At 41.9% G+C, this 13,179-nt stretch overlaps 4 non-coding genes across 4 annotated transcripts; 3 read left to right on the top strand and 1 right to left on the bottom strand.

The window, feature by feature from the left end:
- Nucleotides 1-3,430: 3,430 nt before the first annotated feature.
- Nucleotides 3,431-3,502, bottom strand: trnaa-ugc. The gene has a single exon. It is a non-coding gene; the product is annotated as a tRNA-Ala (tRNA).
- Nucleotides 3,503-4,359: 857 nt separating this feature from the next.
- On the top strand, nt 4,360-4,431 carry trnaw-cca. Its single transcript has one exon. It is a non-coding gene; the product is annotated as a tRNA-Trp (tRNA).
- Nucleotides 4,432-8,579: 4,148 nt separating this feature from the next.
- On the top strand, nt 8,580-8,651 carry trnaw-cca. Its single transcript has one exon. It is a non-coding gene; the product is annotated as a tRNA-Trp (tRNA).
- A 2,657-nt stretch (nt 8,652-11,308) lies between these two features.
- trnat-ugu lies at nt 11,309-11,381 on the top strand. Its single transcript has one exon. It is a non-coding gene; the product is annotated as a tRNA-Thr (tRNA).
- The last annotated feature ends 1,798 nt before the right edge of the window (nt 11,382-13,179 follow it).

The raw sequence follows: 13,179 nt of genomic DNA, 5'->3' as shown, positions 1-13,179 counted from the left end.
CTGGCTATATGATTTTTGCTTTGAATAGGGAACCACTGCAAGACAGCAGGAGCATCTGTAATTTTTGGGCTCCTGTGGCCCCTACAAAGGACTCCATGCACATGGCCACATGGGCGAAACCATTTTGTATGAGGCATATGATTTCTGATGTTAACCCAGTTTGGGGTCATTGCAGTATAAGTTGTTAGGAATCACTCTGCTATTTGTTACTGAAGATCATGGTGACATTATTTGTGTATGAACAGTGAACACCCTATTTTAAGATGGCCATAGACGCAAAGATACTATTGGATTTTCAGACTGTGTATGGATTGTCCCGAAACCATGGTGATCATTCTTTCAGTCAATCAGACAGGTTAAAAGATTTATATAGACTACAGATAATATCTCTGTCAGGCCCAGAGTTGTGCCTTGTGAGTTCAATTCTCGCTGGGGCCTAAGGTTTTTACTCAATCAACAAGTCATCCTTAATATCTTAGATACAACAGTATCATACTGAAACAGACACACACAACTATGGCAATTACTAATAAATATAGCTCTTGTAAACGTCCACTGTTAGCCTATGTATGTAAAGTAAGGTATCAAAAAAAAAGGATTCTTCTAGCCATAGGTATTCAGATTTTATTCTATGTACGATGAAAATTCAGATCTTGATCATTCGTGTCAATGCCACAAATATTCAAATTTAAATTGTAGGTTTAAATAGGAAAAATAACAAATCAGATAGTGTTTGATTATTTACAAAGTTTCTTTAAGAAAGCATGTACCGTATAAACCCGAGTATAAGCCGAGTTTTTCAGCATCCAAAATGTGCTGAAAAAGTCTACATCGGCTTATACTCGGGTCAGCGGGCAGTAGCTGAGATTGCAGTCACTTTTAATCATTCCTATACCAACAGTTCACTTGGGGAGAGACTGCAATATCCCACAATGCCCTCTTTTGGTTAAATGAAAGAATAACAGTGTGCCCTCTGTTGGTTATATGAAAGAATAACAGTGACTGCAATATCACACAGCGCAATCTGTTGGTTATATGAAAGAATAACAGTGACTGCAATATCACACAGCACCCTCTGTTGGTTATATGAAAGAATAACAGTGACTGCAATATCACACAGCACCCTCTGTTGGTTATATGAAGGATTAACAGTGACTGCAATATCACACAGCACCCTCTGTTGGTTATATGAAAGAATAACAGTGACTGCAATATCACACAGAACCCTCTGTTGGTTATATGAAAGAATAACAGTGACTGCAATATCACACAGCACCCTCTGTTGGTTATATGAAAGAATAACAGTGACTGCAATATCACACAGTGCCCTCTGTTGGTTAGATGTAAGATTAACAGTGAATGCAATATCACACAGCACCCTCTGTTGGTTATATGAAAGAATAACAGTGACTGCAATATCACACAGCGCCCTATGTTGGTTATATGAAGGATTAACAGTGATGGCAATATCACACAGCACCCTCTGCACATGGTAGTGGGACAATGCACACAGTAATCCGTTTGGCAATTCTCTGTCACCATCAACTTTGCAAAGAAGTCCGGTTGATCGCTGGGGGGGTCGCTTTGGCAGAATGTGCGCTGCTGGGAGACAGGGCTGTAGTTATGTCTAGGCTTATACAAGAGTCAATACGTTTTCCCAGTTTTCGTAGGTAAAATTAGGTACCTCGGCTTTTACTCGGGTCGGCTTATACTCGAGTATATACGGTTCATTTAAGGTGTTATTTTACGGTTAGATTCACAGGGACCAGAGATCCAAACATTTTTTACCCGTGAGCCACAAAAAAGTTGGACAGCAACACAAGTTGCAAATTATGGGCTGTAATTGATTATAGGTAGTCCTTATGTGGACAATAGCCTACAGGAGGCTCTGTTTGGCTGTACACCTTGTTTGTATGCAACCTAAACTTTCTCCCAAACCAGGAATTCAAAAATAAGCACCTGTTTTGAGGTCACTGGGAGCAACATCCTAGGGGTTGGTGAGCATCATGTTGCTCATGAGCCACTGGTTAGGGATCACTGCTTTATACCATACAGGATTTGAACATTTTGTTTGGTAGCTCAGAAAATAGAGAGTATGTTTATTATGTATTGCATGGATAAGTGAGCACCTTCCATAAACTTATACTCATGTGATATATTGTGCAATCTATACAGTATTTTAACCATTGTGTTTTGCCATGAACACTGACACCTGCCAGGGATTAAACCCAGGGCCTCATACATGCAAAGCAAGTGCTACATCCCCTTCTGCTCAAACTTATTATGTGCAAATGTTGTACCTATTAAAAATTGAGGTTTTACTGTATTTATACATCTCTTCTGAAACATACTTTGATCATGGCATAGCTTTCTTGTAGAAACAATATGTTGACTATACACTTCAACTAATATTTTACAGGTATAACTACCGGAGACCTTGTGGTACAATGGTAGCGCGTCTGACTCCAGATAAAAAGCTTTTGTGTTCAAATCATGTCACTAATCTTTTCAAAACAATTTATATAATCATGTTGAAAAAATATTTCTCATCTTCCTTCAATATACTTTAATTCTTTATAAAAAGGTGATATAATCATATACTAAGGAATGGCAATGCGTGTTGAATATTCTAATCAATGGGTGTTTAGAAGAACTTGAATGGACTCCATGTATTTGTGATAGTAGAACCCATACCGCCTGACATTTGGGTTTTTAAAAATGGCTAGGACACAGCTATGTCAAGACGTCCTCCTGATTAATGCTAACCCCAATTTCCCAGCTGCTCCAAGTCATGTGACTTGTGCTCTGATAAACTTCAATCACTCTTTACTGCTGTACTGCAAGTTGGAGTGATATCACCCCCCTCCCTTCCCCCCCCCAGCAGCTAAACAAAAGAACAATGGGAAGGCAACGAGATGACAGCTCCCTAACACAAGGTAACAGATGCCTGGTAGATCTAAGAACAACACTCAATAGTAAAAACCCATGTCTCACTGAGACACATTCAGTTACATTGAGAAGGAAAAACAGCAGCCTGCCAGAAAGCATTTCTCCCCTAAAGTGCAGGCACAAGTCACATGACCAGGGGCAGCTGGGAGATTGACAAAATGTATAGCCCCATGTCAGATTTCAAAATTGAATATAAAAAAATCTGTTTGCTCTTTTGAGGAATGGATTTCAGTGTAGAATTCTGCTGGAGCAGCACTATTAACTGATTCATTTTGGAAAAAAAATTTTTTCCAGTGACAGTATCCCTTTAAATAGGATATTAGGCAGTTTGGTGAATGACAGGCAAATTGTTATATCATAACATTAAATGACATAACATAGTTTCTCCATGTGGAAAGAACATATGTTTTTTTTCCCCATATGACTTTAGGAGAACTTTTCTTTGATTGGAACAGACTCTGAATAATTACAGATGAAAACATGGAGATGCCAGGGATTGAACCCGGGGCCTCATACATGCAAAGCATGCGCTCTACCACTGAGCTACATCCCCTCCTGTGCAAACATATGATGAGCAAACCTTTTAACAATATAGTTCTACATCTGCTTCTTTTTATGTCTTCTGAAACATACTTTGATAATGGCATAGCTTTCTTGTAGAATCTTTATGTAGATTATTCCACTTTTATAAAAATAATCACTGCTGTGAAGGGACATAGGAGCCTTTGTTAGCATGTGACCTTGTGTTGCAACGGTAGCGCGTATGACTCCAGATCAGAAGGTTGCGTGTTCAAATCACGTAGGGATCACTTCTTTTTTCAAACAATTTAGTCATGTTGAAAATATATTTCTAATGGGGTTCACATCCTCCTTTAATATTCCATTATTATTGTATGTAATCGGGTGATAATCATATACTAAGGAATGGCAATTGCTTTTGGATATTTTTCTGCTTTCGTTTAGGGTTAGTTCACACGAGGAGATTCGGGGAGATTTTGTCACCTGGTAATTAATAGCCTCTTCTTCAGGGCGACAATCTCCCCAAACTGCCTTTGCGTGTCTTCCCATCCACTATAATGAAACGTTGCCTGCGCTAAAGCACACGTGGCGCTTTGTTTTCTGAAGTCGCCCGAAGTTTCCTCGTGAGGCAACTTTGGGTGACTTCGGAAAACGCAGTGCCGCGTGTGCTTTAGCACAGGTAACTTTTCACCATAGCGGGTGGGAAGATACGCAAAGGCAGTTTGAGGAGATTGTCGCCCCAAATCTCCTCATGTGAATTAACCCTTAGTACACATTCATTGATAATATATCTTTGAAAATTTCATAGAATTACAGCAGGCCAAAAAAAGGATAACACAAAAACACAAAAACACAAAAAAATGCACACTTTTTTAATCCTACTACATGTAGGACCTCGTGGCGCAATGGTAGCGCGTCTGACTCCAGATCAGAAGGTTGTGTGTTCAAATCACGTTGGGGTCACGGAATCTTTAAAAACAATTTATATAGCCATGTTGATAATGCATTTCTTATGGGTTTTTCATCCTCCTACAATATTCTATTATTCTTATATATAAAGGGGAGACAAACATATACTAAGCAACAGCAATGGATGTTGAATAATCTGATCAATTCAAGTTTTGAATAACGTTTCATTTCATGGAACAAACTCCATGTATGGGTGATAGAACCCATACCCCCTGACATTTGGGTTTATAAAAATGGATCTACCTAGGACACAGGCAGCAATACATTCCCCTAATTCATGTTAAGTGCACCATTTTCCCTTTATTCTGGGTCTTCAATTCAGGAATCAGTACCATTAGAAGGTATGCAGTCTCTACTAAGGTGGCTTTACACAGGCAAATTTAAGCTGCTGATTCAGGCCCTCTTTAAACTGATTTGGCAGATTATCTGCCTGTGTATAAGTCTCCTCAATAGACCAACCCAACCAATATCTGGCCGGAAATTGTCATATGATTTCTGATGGCAGCCATGTTTGGGAGTCATTGTGGTATTAGTTGCTAGGAATCACTGTGCTATTTGATAAAGGTCATGGAGTCATTATGAACAGTGAACGACCTATGCTTCAGTGGTTCCTATGGGAAACACTGCAAGATAGCACCAGCTTTTTTGGGCTCCTGTGGCCCCTACAAAGGGCCCAATGCACATGGACATATGGGCGGAGGCACCAACCATTTTGTATGTGGCATATGATTTCTGATGGTAACCCAGTTTGGGGGTCATTTCTAAATGAAGCAGACATTGAACTGCTAAACAGCTGGATTTCAGCATAGAAAATGGCATTTATTCATACTTTTTGAAAAAACATGTAACTGTGATGGGTATATTAAGGGTTTCGGTGTTATCTGGGCCTCTTTATCAGACTCTTGGTTTGGAAGCCGGAGTTCCCCTTTAATGTTGATGCTGTAAAAGCATGGAGATACCTGGGATGAATGCCAAAGCATGCTACACACAGTACATACACTACACCAGTCATGCCCAACTAGTGACTCGCAAGCAATATGCTGCTCACTAAGCCATTGGATGTTACTCCCAGTGGCCTCAAAACAGGTGCTTATTTTTGAATTCTTGTCTTGAAGGGAGGTTTTGGTTGCATAGAAATGATGTGTACTGCCAAACAGAGCCTCCCCTAGGCTGCCAGTACACATTAGGGGCATTCAGGCAGGGCTTGGTGATGTCATCCAGGGTGCTCCCAGGGAGAAACACGCTGCAAGGAGAACATTATGCACTATAATGCAGCGAACTTTGATCTGGATCTGTAATTTCTCTATTTATCTGAGTGTTGTTTAAAAAATTATTTGAGATATATTAAAGTGTTTTACACTATATGAAGTACAATGTTCCTACAAAACCCGGAGCTCAGATTTGATAAAATTTTGAAATATTTGTTTGAAAAGCATACATATAAACGTTTGTAAATACCCACCTTCCCCTGGTGTCAAGGTATTAAATTCTACATGAGAAAGGAGAAGTTAGCCCCAGCTCACGGATTAAAGAGACTATTAGTGATGGGCGAATTTATTCACCAGGCGCAAATTTGCGGCAAATTTGCGCGATTCGCCGTCAGCGAATAAATTCGCGGTAAAAATTCGCCCACGTCCAAAAAAATTTTTCCGAAAAAACGGACGCCGGCGTCAAAAACGGGCGCCGGCGTCAAAAACGCAGTTTCGTGAATTTTTCACCGTTTCGCGAGTTTCACTAATTTTTTGGCGAAGCGAAACGGCGCAAATTCGCCCATCACTAGAGACTATTGGTGAATGAGGGAGTGGGTTTCACATGTGGCCAATTAAGATAAAAGTGGATCACAGAAAACAGTTGTAAAAATTGGTGAAAAAATACTACACTCAGTGACTGAATACTCTTTTCTAATTGGTTATGGTTGGAAACCACCCTAACCCACCTTAAAGCATAATCATTAATTAATTCTGTATGTTCTCGATAAATAAACGGTCTGTCCACCAATATGGTAGAACAGAACAAATAAGACTCCTGGTCTGCGTCTGTTCTCATGCATGCACTCTTCCTGCAGCTGATATCCCTTCTTGTACTTATGGAAGACCCAAACAATAACTACCCCAGGCCTGCACCCCCTGGGGCCCGGCATCAGAACTGGGTGGGGCAGAAGGAATTCTTCCCTTGATTTTGTAAGCAATTGCCTGCAACCATGAGGGAGGGAGAGCAGGCTAAGCACGGAGGGAGGACGGGGTATGGAGGGAGTACCGGAAGGCTGGGACTGAGCACAGAGGGAGTGATGGACTGAGCATGGAGGGAGGGCTGAGCATGGAGGGAGGGATGGGTTGAGCATGGAAGGAGGGCAAGGCTGAGCACACAGGAAGGGAGGGCTGGGCTGAGCACTGATTTAGGGCTGGGCTGAGAAAGGAGAGAAGGATGGCCTGGGCTGTGCATGGAAGGCTGGGCTGAGCACCGAGGGAGGGCTGGGCTAAGTACAGAGGGAGAGCTAGACTGAGCATGGAAGAAGGGCTGAGCATGGAAGAAGGGCTGAGCTGAGCATGGAGGGAGGGCTGGGCTGAGCATGGAGGGAGGGCTGGGCTAAGCATGGAGGGAGGGCTGGGCTAAGCATGGAGGGAGGGCTGGGCTGAGCATGGAGGGAGGGCTGGGCTGAGCATGGAGGGAGGGCTGGGCTGAGCATGGAGGGAGGGCTGGGCTGAGCATAGAAGGAGGGAGGGTTGAGCATAGAGGAAAGGAGGCCTGGGATGAGCACTGATGTAGGGCTGGGCTGAACATGGTGGGAAGGAAGGCCTGGGCTGAGCATGGAGGGAGGACTGAGCTCAGAGATAGGGCTGGGCTGAGCATGGAGGGATGGCTGAGTGCTAAGGAAGGGAGGGCTGGGCTGAGCACAGAAGCTGGACAGCACTGCTTTAGACCATACATGATTGGTATGTTTCGCTTGGTAGCCCAGAAAATAGAGAGAACATTTATTGTGTATAGTTAGGTAAACAGTTAACAGTACTAATCAAACATGACTATGAAATCCACTAAACAAACAGAATATGTGACAGTAATTCTCTTGAAAGTATCAGGAAAATTAAAAACAGTTGCACAATCACAGCTTTTACAATGTGGATTTCCTACACATAGAACTTATTGGATTAAACACATTTTATATCTATATAGGGTCATTTTCTCAGAGTTTAATTTTGCATTAAAGAACCCGCATGTAAACAGTTTTCCTACATAAAAATCTTGCCCCGTCTGGGTTTCTTGAAAGAGAAAGTGCAAAGAGTGAAACACATAGAAGTTTGTTCTGCCCGGGTCTCATTGAAAGATTAGGTACGGTGACACAGGACACAACATTTGGGTGACACCATACCAAACTACCCACAGCAGGGAATGGAGAAGCGGAGCTCCCTTCTTTTAAATTTTAACTTATAGAGTAAGATTCTTACACAATAATATAGCAATGCATGCTGTGTAATTTGATCACGACTTTCGGAGAACTTTTCTTGGCATGGAGCAGACTCCATGTGAGTAGTCTGGTGCTCTTTTAGGCTAAATAATTAAGGAAGAAAAGATGGATATGCCAGGGATTGAACCTAGAGTGTTATTTATTCAAAGCATGCGCTCTACCACTGAGCTACATAACCACCTGTGCAAACATCAGATTAGCAAACCTTGTAACAATATATTACTACATCTGCTTCTTTTTATCTCTTCTGAAACTTACTTTGATAATGGCATAGCTTTCTTGTAGAATCTTTATGAAGACTATTAGACTTCTACTAATATTTTATAAAAATAATCACTGTTGTGAAGGCGCATAGGAGGATCTGTTATCTTGGGAACTCGAGGCGCAACGGTAGCACACCTAACTCCAGGTTCAATTTACGTCGGGGTCACTTATTTTCAAAAATTTAGTCATGTTGAAAATATATTTCTACTGGGGTTTGCATCCTCCTTCAATTATTCTTGTATATAATGGGGTGATAATCATATACAAAGAAATGGCAATTGATGTTGAATAATCTTATCAATGTGCTTTAGAAGGTCTTTTTCTGCTTTAGTTTAGTACACATTCATTGATAACTTATCCTTGAAAATCTAAAAATATTACAGCAGGCCGAAAATAAAGGATAAGGCTCACGTGGGACTTCGTGGCGCAACGGTAGCGTGTCTCATTCCAGATCAGAAGGTTGCGTGTTCAAATCACGTCGAGGTCACTAAAATTTTAAAAACAATTTATATAGCCATGTTGATAATGCATTTCTAATGGGTTTTTCATCCTCCTACAATATTCTATTATTTCTGTATATGCGGTAAAGGGGAGATAATCATATATACTAAGGAACAGCAATGGATGTTGAATAATCTGATTAATTCAAGTTTTGAATAACTTTTCATCGCATGGAACAGACTTCATGTATGGGTGATAGAGGTTTAGAACCCATACCCTCTGACATTTGGGTTTAGAAAAATGGATCTACCTAGGACACAGGCAGCCATTCTCCTAATTCTCCTGTGGTGTTTATACAAATGGCCTGTAGATGTCACTGTGCTCAAGACTTGTACTGTGCATACTTTCTATACAGCTTGTGGTGTTAGAGTTGCTTACTGTTGTCTAATGGCTGCATGAGTCTTCTAATAAAGCACTGTTATACTCTACTCATCTTCTCCTACCAAAACATAACACCACCCGTTTCCCTTTATTCTGGGTTTTCAATTCAGAAATCAGTACCATTAGAAGGTATGCAGTCTCTACTAAGGTGGCTTTACACAGGCAAATTTAAGATGGCGATTGGGGCCCTCTTCAGACTTAGGCAAACGAGTGGATCTTAACCCGATATGCCTACTAACGGCTGGGCGATATTGGATTAATCCGAATGTTCATCCCTGAGGCCGGACTATAGGATTACAATACTACAAATGGGCTCCGATGGGTCACAGGACTGCATCAACTAGCCGATGCAGTCCTGGATCGTACAAAAAATCAAACTTTACCATCAATATCTGGATCGGAAGGACCCGTCGGGAGCCCCCACACATGGGCAGATAAGGTTTCAAAATAATGGATGTTATACCTGAATAACATAATGTCACATCCATACATTAAAGGACAAGTAAAGCCTATAATTTCCTACCACGTATATAATTTGGGCACATCTCCCCCACCCAAATGGAATTATTTGTACTGCTTATACCCCTCCGTTTGCCAGTGTCATTACATTTCCCTAAAACAAATAGCAGCTTTCACCGGGGGGCCATTTTCCTTCAGACACATCATCAGTGCATTTATATCTGCAAACAGCACATATGCAATGTAAAGTTCATGCAATTAAAGAATGCAGGCTTACACAGGCAGACCTTACTATGACAACAAGTCCTGTTTAGATTGAACACTGTAATGGTTAATCTGAGCTCAGGAGATGGGTAAGGATTTAAAAATATGAGCAGACACTTAGAGCAGAGTTTCTATGGGAAACAGCAATGCCATCTCTTCATTGGCTGCTAGACTGGAGGGTGTGTTTATTAATCAGAGTTGAGAAGAACTGAGCATGCTCATCAGCCAACAGCCAAAGCAAATTCCTGAGGGAGGGGGCAGAGTGGGTTACAGGAGGAGAAATAATCCTAAAGGATTAAGGGGATGCTGCAGCCTTACTGTTAACCTTTGAACAACCAGAGTGGCAGTTATTCAAAAAGGCTGTTCACTGATTACATTTTTGCGTCGGGGGTTTACATGTCCTTTAATGTCCAGTTTATATGACTTGCATGGCTATATGATTTCAGCTTTGAATAGGGAACTACTGCAAGACAGCAGGAGCATCTGTTATTTTTGGGCTCCTGTGACCCCTACAAAGGGCCCAATGCACATGGACAGATGGGCGGAGGCACCAACCATTTTGTATGAGGCATATGATTTCTGATGGTAACCCAGTTTGGGGGTCATTGCAGTATAAGTTGTTAGGAATCACTCTGCTATTTGTTACTGAAGATCATGGTGACATTATTTGTGTATGGACAGTGAACACCCTATTTTAAGATCGCCATAGACGCAAAGATACTATCGGATTTTCAGATAATATCTCTATCAGGCCCAGATTTGTGTTGAGGCCACAAAGGCCTGGGCCTAGGGTGGCAAATTATTAGGGGCAGCAGGCCACCCAGCCGCTCTTTGAGGGGCACTGGGGACATGCAGCTCCCCAGTGGTCTGGCGCTAGGTTTGCCACCTTTTCTGGAAAAAATACCAGCCTTCCTATATATTTATCTTTTTTCCCTATTAAAAGCATTGGGATCAACCAACATGATCCGAATAGATAGATGGCAACCCTATGTGGTGATTTCGTGTGCCCACGGGGGGTAGTGTAGGCAGGCTTATTTTTGAATTTGTAGTTTGGGAGCAAGTTTTGTAGCATAAAAACTAAGTGCACAGCCAAACAGAGCCTCCTGTAGGTGCTAGGAACGTGCAGCCTAGGGGCGCCTGCCCAGGAAATCCTGTGCTGATCTCTGCCTATCTGATGATATCAATTGGAGACTGTTACTACTATTTGTAGCATAATTTTTGTATGATTGCTGCCTTTCAATAATGACCAGAGAATCATGTTATTTCTTGTCTTTACTACTTTATATTATCTAAATGGTTAATTGCAAGTTGGAAGACTGGCACAGACTATTGTTGGTCTGACGTTAGGCTATAATTTGTACATCTTAAACCGGAGTGCCTAACAGGAGAGACAAAGGAGACTTTATATATCTTACATCAATTTTAAATGCAGTGCTCCTCTTCCATTTTCAGAATGGCCCCACCTTTAGCAAATATTAGCTATATACACCACAATCAGATACATCTCAGACTCTGACATAGTCAACCCAGTATGTGGTTGGCTCCATAGCTCAGTGGTTAGAGCACTGGTCTTGTAAACCAGGGGTCGCGAGTTCAATTCTTGCTGGGGCCTATGGTTTTTACTCAATCAACAATTCATCCTTAATATCTTAGATACAACAGTATTATACTGAAACAGACACACACAACTATGAGAATTACTAATAAACATAGCTCTTGTAAACGTTCACTGTTAGCCTATGTATGTAAAGTAAGGCATCAAAAAAAAAAGGATTCATCTAGCCATAGGTATTCAGATTTTATTCTATGTACGATGAAAATTCAAATTGATCGTTCGTGTCAATGCCACAAATATTCAAATTTAAATTGTAGGTTTAAAGGACCAATAACGTCAAAAATTTTTATAAAAAAATTCGTTCTAATACAACGAAAAAAAAACACCAACACAAATTAAAATTTAAAATAGCAAAGCCTTGATTAAGAAATAACTTACAGAAACTCCACTTCTTGTCCTCTTCAGAAACGGCGAAAGGGCGACCATCCATCTGCAGCGCTTGATTTCTCCTCCTGGCTATACACTGACAGCGTGTCCTCTGCCCGATCGCCTTCTCCAGCTCTTCTTCATTCAGCAGCAGTAGGAAGGTGATGTCTCCCGCTCCTCCGCTCCAGGAATGCAGCCCTGACTGCCGACCCCGTGCCCACTCCGTCACTGAAAAAGAATGCGTCCAAGAAAGAACGCTTCCAGGCTGCATTCCTCCCCCTGAGTCTGAGTGCACAATGGATACCGATGCTGTTGCTGGGGAGGTAGGGGTTAGAGGCAGCTGTGGCCATCACTTCCCCCCTGCACACTGCTATCCACAGGTTTGGGGCTCGTCCTCCCCCGCAACAGCCTTTCAAGGCTCCTGCCCTCCTCTGCGCAGCCAAGCTCAGTCCAGCTAGTAGCGGATGCCGACAGTGTGGGACAGGAGAGCGAGCAGAGTTGTAGAAGGAAAGGTGGAAGCAGAACGTCTCCAGCAAATGTCATGTCCCGGCGAGTGACAGGCAGTGGTGCCACGAGAGACTGGGAGCGAGTAGGGATCGTTACTCTTGGAGAAAAGGAATCCTACGGGATTGTTGTTTTAACAGCAGCCTGGAAGCGTTCTTCCTTGGACGCATTCTTTTTCAGTGACGGAGTGGGCACGGGGTCGGCAGTCAGGGGCTGCATTCCTGGAGCGGGAGACATCACCTTCCTACTGCTGCTGCATGAATAAGAGCTGGAGAAGGCGATCGGGCAGAGGACACGCTGTCAGTGTATAGCCAGGAGGAGAAATCGAGCGCTGCAGATGGATGGTCGCCCTTTCGCCGTTTCTGAAGAGGACAGGAAGTGGAGTTTCTGTAAGTTATTTCTTAATAAAGGCTTTGCTATTTTAAATTTTAATTTGTGTTAGTGTTTTTTTTTCGTTGTATTAGAACGAATTTTTTTATAAAAATTTTTGGCGTTACTGGTCCTTTAAGTAGGAAAAATAGCAAATCAGATAGTGTTTGATTATTTACAAAGTTTCTTTAAGAAAGTATGCCAATTTAAGGTGTTATTTTATGGTTAGATTCACAGGGACCACAGATCCAAACATTTTTTTACCCGTGAGCCACAAAAAAGTTGGACAGCAACACAAGTTGCAAATTATGGGCTGTAATTGATTATAGGTAGTCCTTATGTGGACAATAACCTACAGGAGGTTCTGTTTGACTGTACACCTGGTTTGTATGCAACCTAAACTTTCTCCCAAACCAGGAATTCAAAAATAAGCACATGCTTTGAGGCCACTGGGAGCAACATCCTAGGGGTTGGTGAGCATCATGTTGCTCATGAGCCACTGGTTAGGGATAACTGCTTTATACCATACAGGATTTGAACATTTTGTTTGGTAGCT

This window comes from Xenopus laevis, chromosome 4L (assembly GCF_017654675.1).
Source record: "Xenopus laevis strain J_2021 chromosome 4L, Xenopus_laevis_v10.1, whole genome shotgun sequence".
NCBI lineage: Eukaryota > Metazoa > Chordata > Amphibia > Anura > Pipidae > Xenopus > Xenopus laevis.
Note: the sequence above shows the minus strand (reverse complement) of the source record. Positions and strands in the feature narration are given on the sequence as shown.